Here is a 7359-nt window from a genome sequence, read left to right on the forward strand (position 1 = left end):
TCCTGAGTAGCTGGGATTACAGGCGCCTGCCATCATGCTCGGCTAATTTTTGTATTTTTAGTACAGTTGTGGGTTCACCATCTTGGCCAGGCTAGTCTTGAACTCCTGACCTCATGATCCACCCACCTCGGCCTTTCGAAGTGTTGAGATAACAGGCATGAGCCACTGCACCCAGCATAGACATTTTTTTCTTAATTATTACTCACGCATGAAGTTTCAATACCACATATATACTGTATATTTGTTTATATGCTTTACACATATCTATGCTTTAGAAAAAAAAATTTCCTTCAAGAATCAATTTTCTCCTCCTTGTTGCAATGTTGCCACCTTGTGAATCCATGATATAGGTATTCCACATCCTATTTCATATGTGTCCTACTTTTGATATTCCAATACTGCATTACCTATATTTATACATACATTTTGTTTCTGTAGGATATATTTCTAGAATTGAAAGGCTGTGTTCAAAGTTATTATATTTAACATTTAATTGATATTGCTAAAGACTGTGCCAATTATATGCCAATCAATGTATATTGAGAATCTGGCTTCAATTTTTACACTTAAGTCACAAATCCATTTGAAATTTATTCTGGGAATAAGGTAAGGATCTAATTATCTTTCTCCTCTAAATCTAGCTCAATGTACTTATATACTTTACTGGATTCATCTTTTCTTGATGTACTACATATTAAATTTGGTAAGTGCTCTTAGATATATTCAGGCTTTGAATTCTGTTCCATGACTGTTTATTTATTCCATTACCACTCTATGTTTATTATTCTTGTTTTATGCTTTATTATGTAATACAATTTCCCTTTATGAATTCTATTTTCTTGTTTTCTTTTTCATGTTTTTTTTTTCCTCTCAATGAATTTTGGAGTAATTCTGTTTAGTCCCAAACGAGAAAACAACAAAAACAAGCTCTTAAAATACTTTTGGGATTAATATTGGAATTTTACCAAATTTGCAGATTAACTTAGTGAGACTGTAGAATACTTTTAGAGTACCTTATAGAGTTACATTTAAAATAAGACAGAGAAAAAAAGAAATAATGTTGATTTAATGATGTATACTTCTATATTAGAATATTTTGAGCTGTAAATGACAAAAATCCAGGTAAAACCCAACGTTAAGTATAAAAGACAGTTTATTGGCTCATTCAACGGATAAGTCCAGTGGTAAAACTAGTTTTCAGGCATGTATGGATCTCTGGGTTCAAACAATGTCATCAGGACTTGGTCTCTCTGTCTTCCAGCTTAGCTTCTTTAGCTTCAATATCAGACAAACCTCCATGTGGTTGCAAAGGTGGCCTGTCTGCTCTTGTCTGTATGGTCTTTAGCACCTGCAATGTAACATCAGAGGGAGAGAGGTTTTTTTTTTTTTTTTTTTTTTTTTTTTTTTTTTTTTTAAATAGTGCCAGCAGGCCAGGTGCGGTGGCTCATGCCTGTAATCCCAGCACTTTGGGAGGCTGAGGTGGGTGGATCACCTGATGTTGGGAGTTCGAGACCAGCCTGACCAACATGAATTAACCCTGTCTTTACTAAAAATAAAAAATTAGCCGGGTGTGGTGGTGCATGCCTATAATCTTAGCTACTTGGGAGGCTGAGGCAGGAGAATCATTTGAACCTGGGAGGCGGAGGTTGCGGTGAGCCGAGATTGTGGTGAGCCAAGATTGTGCCATTGCACTCCAGCCTGGGCAACAAGAGTGAAACTCCGTCTCAAAAATATATATATATAAATAAATAGTGCCAGCAAAAGTACCAATGATGGTTGTCACTGGTCAGGTTTGAATCAAGTGTAGGAATGGGGGCAGTGTGGGCAGTTGGGAATCAGCTTCACTTGAACCAGCTAAGGCTGGTGAGTGGTGGTTTCCTGAAAGGGACATGGAGCAACCGAAAAATCAGGAATTATACACCATAATACCTATTCTGCCTGCCTTGGCCTACCAAAGTGCTGGGATTACAGGTGTGAGCCACAACGCCCTGCTGATAATACCTGTTTATAAAAAGAGGATTTAAAAGCAACATTAGGAAACATTACTAAGTTGAAGTTCTAATACTATTTTTTAGATTATGAAGTTATTTTAGGGCTAAAGGTGAAAAGAAACCAGGCCATTGGGCAGGAAAACATGATGATAGATATTAAAAAGTTACTTGTAATTGAACACTATTTGTTAGAATTATAATGCTTATTCTTATTAAGATGATGTTACTCTTCCTTCATTTCTTGATCTCATCACTGCTTAGATTCTCCAAAATCTTGCTTCATAAATTTGTCCTGTTTTGCAGCTTAATTTTGTCTTCTATTTTTTTCCCCTGCTCCTAAGGAACCCCATTCCCCACCTCCCTAAACAAATCAACAAGCCTCTCAATTCTACTGCTTTTTACAGCTCCTCTTCTTATATTCATTGGCCAATTGTTTAAAGTCATCAGTGATTTCCTTAATCATCAAATCCAATGAACCTGGACCCTCCTTGATGGCTTGCTGTCTCTGTAGTATTTGACAATATTGACTGAACTTTCCTTCTTGAAACCTGGAATCTTAGTTCCTATGAAACCCACTCTCCTGATGTTTCTCTTAGCTTTCTGATGACTTTTTCTCTGTTTACTTTGTTGGTTTTTCTTCTTCACCTTCTTTATATGTGGGTGATTCTCAAGGTTGTGGCTTCAAACTGTTTCACTATTCACTCTTTTTTTTTTTTGGCAGTTTCAAATACTTTCAAAAGAAGGGTATATACTTTTTTTTTTTTTTTTTTTTGAGACAAGAGTCTCACTCTGCTGCCTGGGCTGGAGGGCAGTGGCTGCCTCCCCTGCTCAAGTGATTCTCTTGCCTCAGCCTCCCATGTAGCTGGGATTACAGGTGTGCGCCACCACACCCAGCTAATTTTTGTATTTTTGGTAGAGACGGGGTTTTGTCATGTTGGCCAGGCTGGTCTCAAACTCCTGATCTCAAGTGATCCATGTACCTCAGCCTCCCAAAGTGCTGGGATTACAGGCGTGAGCCACCGCACCCAGCCTACATCTTCTATTTAACTGCTTCTGATCAGTTCCTCTCCCAACACCTGTGTGATCTAATCCTAACTATCCACTATCTAGAAAGACAGAGCTTAACTTCTTATAAAAAGATCTTTCCCTTCTGAATCCCATGGTACTTTTTTTTTTTTTTAAATGGCACTACTTTAAAACTTGCATTAGCTCCTTATGTGTAAGAGCTTACTTTCTGGCCTATAAAGTCGCTTTTCCTTTTTCTTTTTTTTTTTTTTTTTAAGGAGATGGGGCCCCTGCTCTATAACTTCTTTAAGAAGATTTTCTTCTTTTTAAACTTTTATTTTAGGTTTGGGGGTACACATGAAGGTTTGTTGCAAAGATTATTTCATCACCCATGTATTAAGCCTAGTACTCAATAGTTATTTCTTCTGCTCCTCTCCATGCTCCCATCCTCCACCCTCAAGTAGACCCCAGTGTTTCTTGTTCCCTTAAGATTTTCTAATTCAACGGTGCATCTCCTATACTGTAAAGCACAGCGTTTTGTATTTTTTCATTTGTTTATTCAACATACATAAGTACTGACTATGTATTGTGCTAGGAGCTGGGTAAGTGGTTAAAAAAAACCCGTGCTTTCTGCCCTCACACAGTTGAGAGTCTCGTGAAAATACATATTGTGATATATAATCAATAAAACTTTATTGAAAGAATGAATCTTACATCTTAAACTCCTTTTTCATCTTCTTTCCCCAAACTCCTGACCTACATTCCTGCACCCTTTCCCCTGATAAATCCCACAGATTTCTCAAATCCAGCAGCTGAATTGGATTCATGTGCTATGGATACACATAAATAAGTTTGCCCCATGTTCAAGAAACTCACAATAAAGCACCTTCTCTCCCCAAACCTTCTGCTGATTTTAGTATCAATGTTACTAACTCCTTCTTATTACCAAGGGGAAATCTTGGTATTCTGACTTCTTCCTCTTTCTTCATATTTAATTCTTTAATTCAAGCAATTATCCCTTTTGTTGAGGTCCTTTCACCTACAGCAGAGGTTGAAAATTAGTGACCCATGAATTGTATCTAGCTAGTAGAGGTGTTTTGTTTGTTTTGTGTAATATTATCAAAAATATGATTTTCCTGTTTCTCCTGAAAAATCAGAACATCTGGCAACACTGAGTCCTTACTTTTGCAAGAATTGGCTGGAGTTTTAGATGGGACAGCTCAATCAACTCTAACGTTCTAATCTCTATCACTCCTTGCTTTTGTCACATTCAGTCCATTTCCTCACTTATGAAACTTTCTTAGACCCTAATTTAGGCATCTTGAGTTTGCCATCTCTGGCCTATATGACCATAGGCTGTCAGTAGTGGAAGAGATATTAAAAGATCAACTCGTCTAACAGTCTCCTTCTTCCTCTCCCCACTCTTCAAGAGACGGAGAAATTAGGTCTAAAGAGCTTACATTACCCAATCAATTTCATACAGCTAATGTGTAACAGGATTCTATAATATGCCATTAGGCCCCCTCCCTCATATGGATTATGTTAAACTTATATTTTCCCTTTGGTTTAGTTGCTAGGAACCTCAGAGCCCAATTTGTGGCACCTCTCTAGTAATTACACGGACCTTTTGGTATGAAGTTTTGGGGTATTAATATACCCCTGGCTTTATTTTGTTTTCCAATTACCTTTGCCTCGGTTTCTCTTCATCATTTTCTCCTATTATAGTGTGTATTTTTTTTTTCCCCAAGCATACTCAATCTTTTATGAAAGAGGTGGGACATCAATACAGGCGTAAACTGTCGGGCTGTATTGTCTGGCTCCCAATTTCTTTCTTTCACCTGTCATTCTGCTTTGGCTACTCACATTCTCTATTTTCCTTGACAGCCAAACTTCTTGAAAGAATTGTCTTCACCTGCTGTGTCCACTTCATCCTGTCTTTTCAATTCACTGTAAACAGATTTAAAGTCTTCAATGCCTTCTTTGTTGCTATGATATTAATACCAAAATTATATTGTATTCATCCATATATGCAGGACACAAAATGGTTTTCCCTAAATTATCTCAACCATGAAAAAATATGCAGAGAAAAAAATTAATAGGTAATGCATGAAAATGTTGTTACTTCTGGGTAGCTGGATGACTGGTGAGATTTTTAAAATTTTAAAAATTTTCCACAATTTTAAAAACAAGCGCATTAGAACACATCCCGATGTAAATTAGAAATTCTCAACTTACATTTTCTAAAACGAGGCAGAAAACTAGAGAAGCGACAGTGAGGAGCCACTGGGCCACACTTCATTTCACCTTAAGACTGACTCAGAGAAAAACAAGAGGGTACGACTCAGATCCCCGGGGCCAGCGGCTGGGCCGCGGGGCACGACTGGATAACCTCTTGTGAAGAAAATCTTAAGAGAGCCCTCACGACCCTTTAGCGCATCCTAAAAGACCTCTGAACGTCTCTGCCTCTCCCGCTAACGGCTCCAAATCGCAGATAACGGTCAATCGCCTCCGGTTGTCCTGGTAACAGCCAACAACCACAATCCCGCCTCCGTAACTCCTCCCGGAACACTGTGCGTCTTAACGCTTCACTTCCGGGTTCCGAGGGCTGACTTCTTGCGGAAGTATCTGCCTGCCCGTCACCTGGCGTTTTCTGGCTGTGTGGCTTTGCTAGACAGAGTGTGGCGTATTCTTGGGCAGAGTCCTGAGGACCCTTTTGTTGTTTCCCCCCGTTTAACAGGACTGGAAAGCTAAGCAAAGGCTTTACTCTCACGGAATTGGATGAATTGGACGTTAGTTTTTAAAAAGCCGAAGGGTACATATGTTAGCTTTATTTAACCATTCCCCAATGTATATATATTTCAAAACATGTTGTATACTATAAATATAATTTTTATTTGTCAACTAAAAAACGGCATTAAGTGTTAAAAGCTGTGAAGTCAGAATATAGAGATGAATCTTTGAAATTAGAATGCTTTATTTGGGAAGAAAATAGTAATTTGGGGCATATATGTAGACTGGGGTGGTCTTCGGGATGTCTGAAGAGTGAAGAGGTTAGAGATTTTATAAGAAGGAGAAATGTTACGTATTGGTCTCCAAGAGAGTTTACTGGCACTATTAATGTTTTGGTGGGGTTGGCAAACTGATTACTGAGTGACAGTGGTGGGTAAAATTAGTCTTAGAATTGTAGCAGGCTGTCTTAGTAGCCTTTAGATTAAATTGGTTTTAAGTGTTAGCAGGCAGTTTCAGCAGCCAGGCCTGTAGAGAATTATATTTTTCAAGTGATATTTGTGACCTGAATGTTTTTTCTCTCTGGCCTCTTCACTCTTTAACTGGTATGACAACAGTGACTCGATTTATATGATCAACTTTCACAGCTGAAAGGTGGTAAACTCTTTACAATTATATGTAATTTATTTGTTACTGTGATAGATTTATGCAATTTTAAATAATTTAGTTCCCATTAAAAAAGCAATTATTTTTGCTTTAGAAAATGAAGGCCAAAAAAACCCCCAAAACACAAAACCTCCAAATCCTACCCATTTAAGGACAACCAATGTGAATACTTTGTAGGAGTCTTCCAGACCCTGTCTATGAATTATAGTAAGTACAAATTCAAAATGGAATCATACTGTATATGCTAGTTTGGAACTTAAAAAACTTTTTTTTTTGAGACAAAGTTTTACTGTGTTGCCCAGGCTGGAGTGTAGTGGCCCGATATCGGCTTACTGCAACCTCTCTGCCACCTGGGCTCAAGCAATTCTCCTGCCTCAGTCTCCTGAGTAGCTTGGGATTATAGGTGGCGCCACCACAGCCAGCTAATTTTTGCATTTTTAGTAGAGATGAGGTTTCACCATGTTGGTCAGGCTGGTCTCGAACTCCTGATCCCAAGTGATCTGCCTTCCTCGGTCTCCCAAAGTGCTGGGATTACAGGCTTGAGCCACCCGCACCCAGCCTGAAATTTTTTTTTTTTTGAGCTGTTGTCTTGCTCTGTCGCCCAGGCTGGAGTGCAATGGCACAATCCCGACTCACTGAGGCAGGATAATCGCTTGAACCCAGGAGGCAGAGGTTGCAGTCAGTCGGGATGGTGCCACTGCACTCTAGCCTGGGTGACAGAGCAAGACTCTGGCTCAAAAAAAAAAAAAAAAAAACAAAACTCCCCAAAAATTTTAATGAACATATTTTGTTTAAAAAAGACACTTAACATGGTTGTATATATTCCATTATACCTCTTGTTGGATATTTAAACAATTGATGTCTTCCCCCGCTGCCCCTTTTTTTTGAGGAGGAGGTGTCTTGCTGTATCACACAGGCTGGTCTTGAACTTCTGGGCTCAGGCAGTCCTCCTACCTCAGCCTCCCAAATA

General features: G+C 38.8%; 1 long non-coding RNA gene across 1 annotated transcript; it reads right to left on the reverse strand.

Moving 5' to 3' along the window:
- Positions 1-1135: 1135 nt before the first annotated feature.
- On the reverse strand, positions 1136-5591 carry LOC100937053 (uncharacterized). Its single transcript, XR_151216.4, has 3 exons — positions 5232-5591; positions 4860-4943; positions 1136-1348 (listed from the first exon to the last, which is right to left on the reverse strand). It is a non-coding gene; the product is annotated as an uncharacterized LOC100937053 (long non-coding RNA).
- Between the last annotated feature and the right edge of the window lie 1768 nt (positions 5592-7359).

The sequence above is a fragment of the Pongo abelii genome, chromosome 10 (genome assembly GCF_028885655.2).
Source record: "Pongo abelii isolate AG06213 chromosome 10, NHGRI_mPonAbe1-v2.0_pri, whole genome shotgun sequence".
Lineage (NCBI taxonomy): Eukaryota > Metazoa > Chordata > Mammalia > Primates > Hominidae > Pongo > Pongo abelii.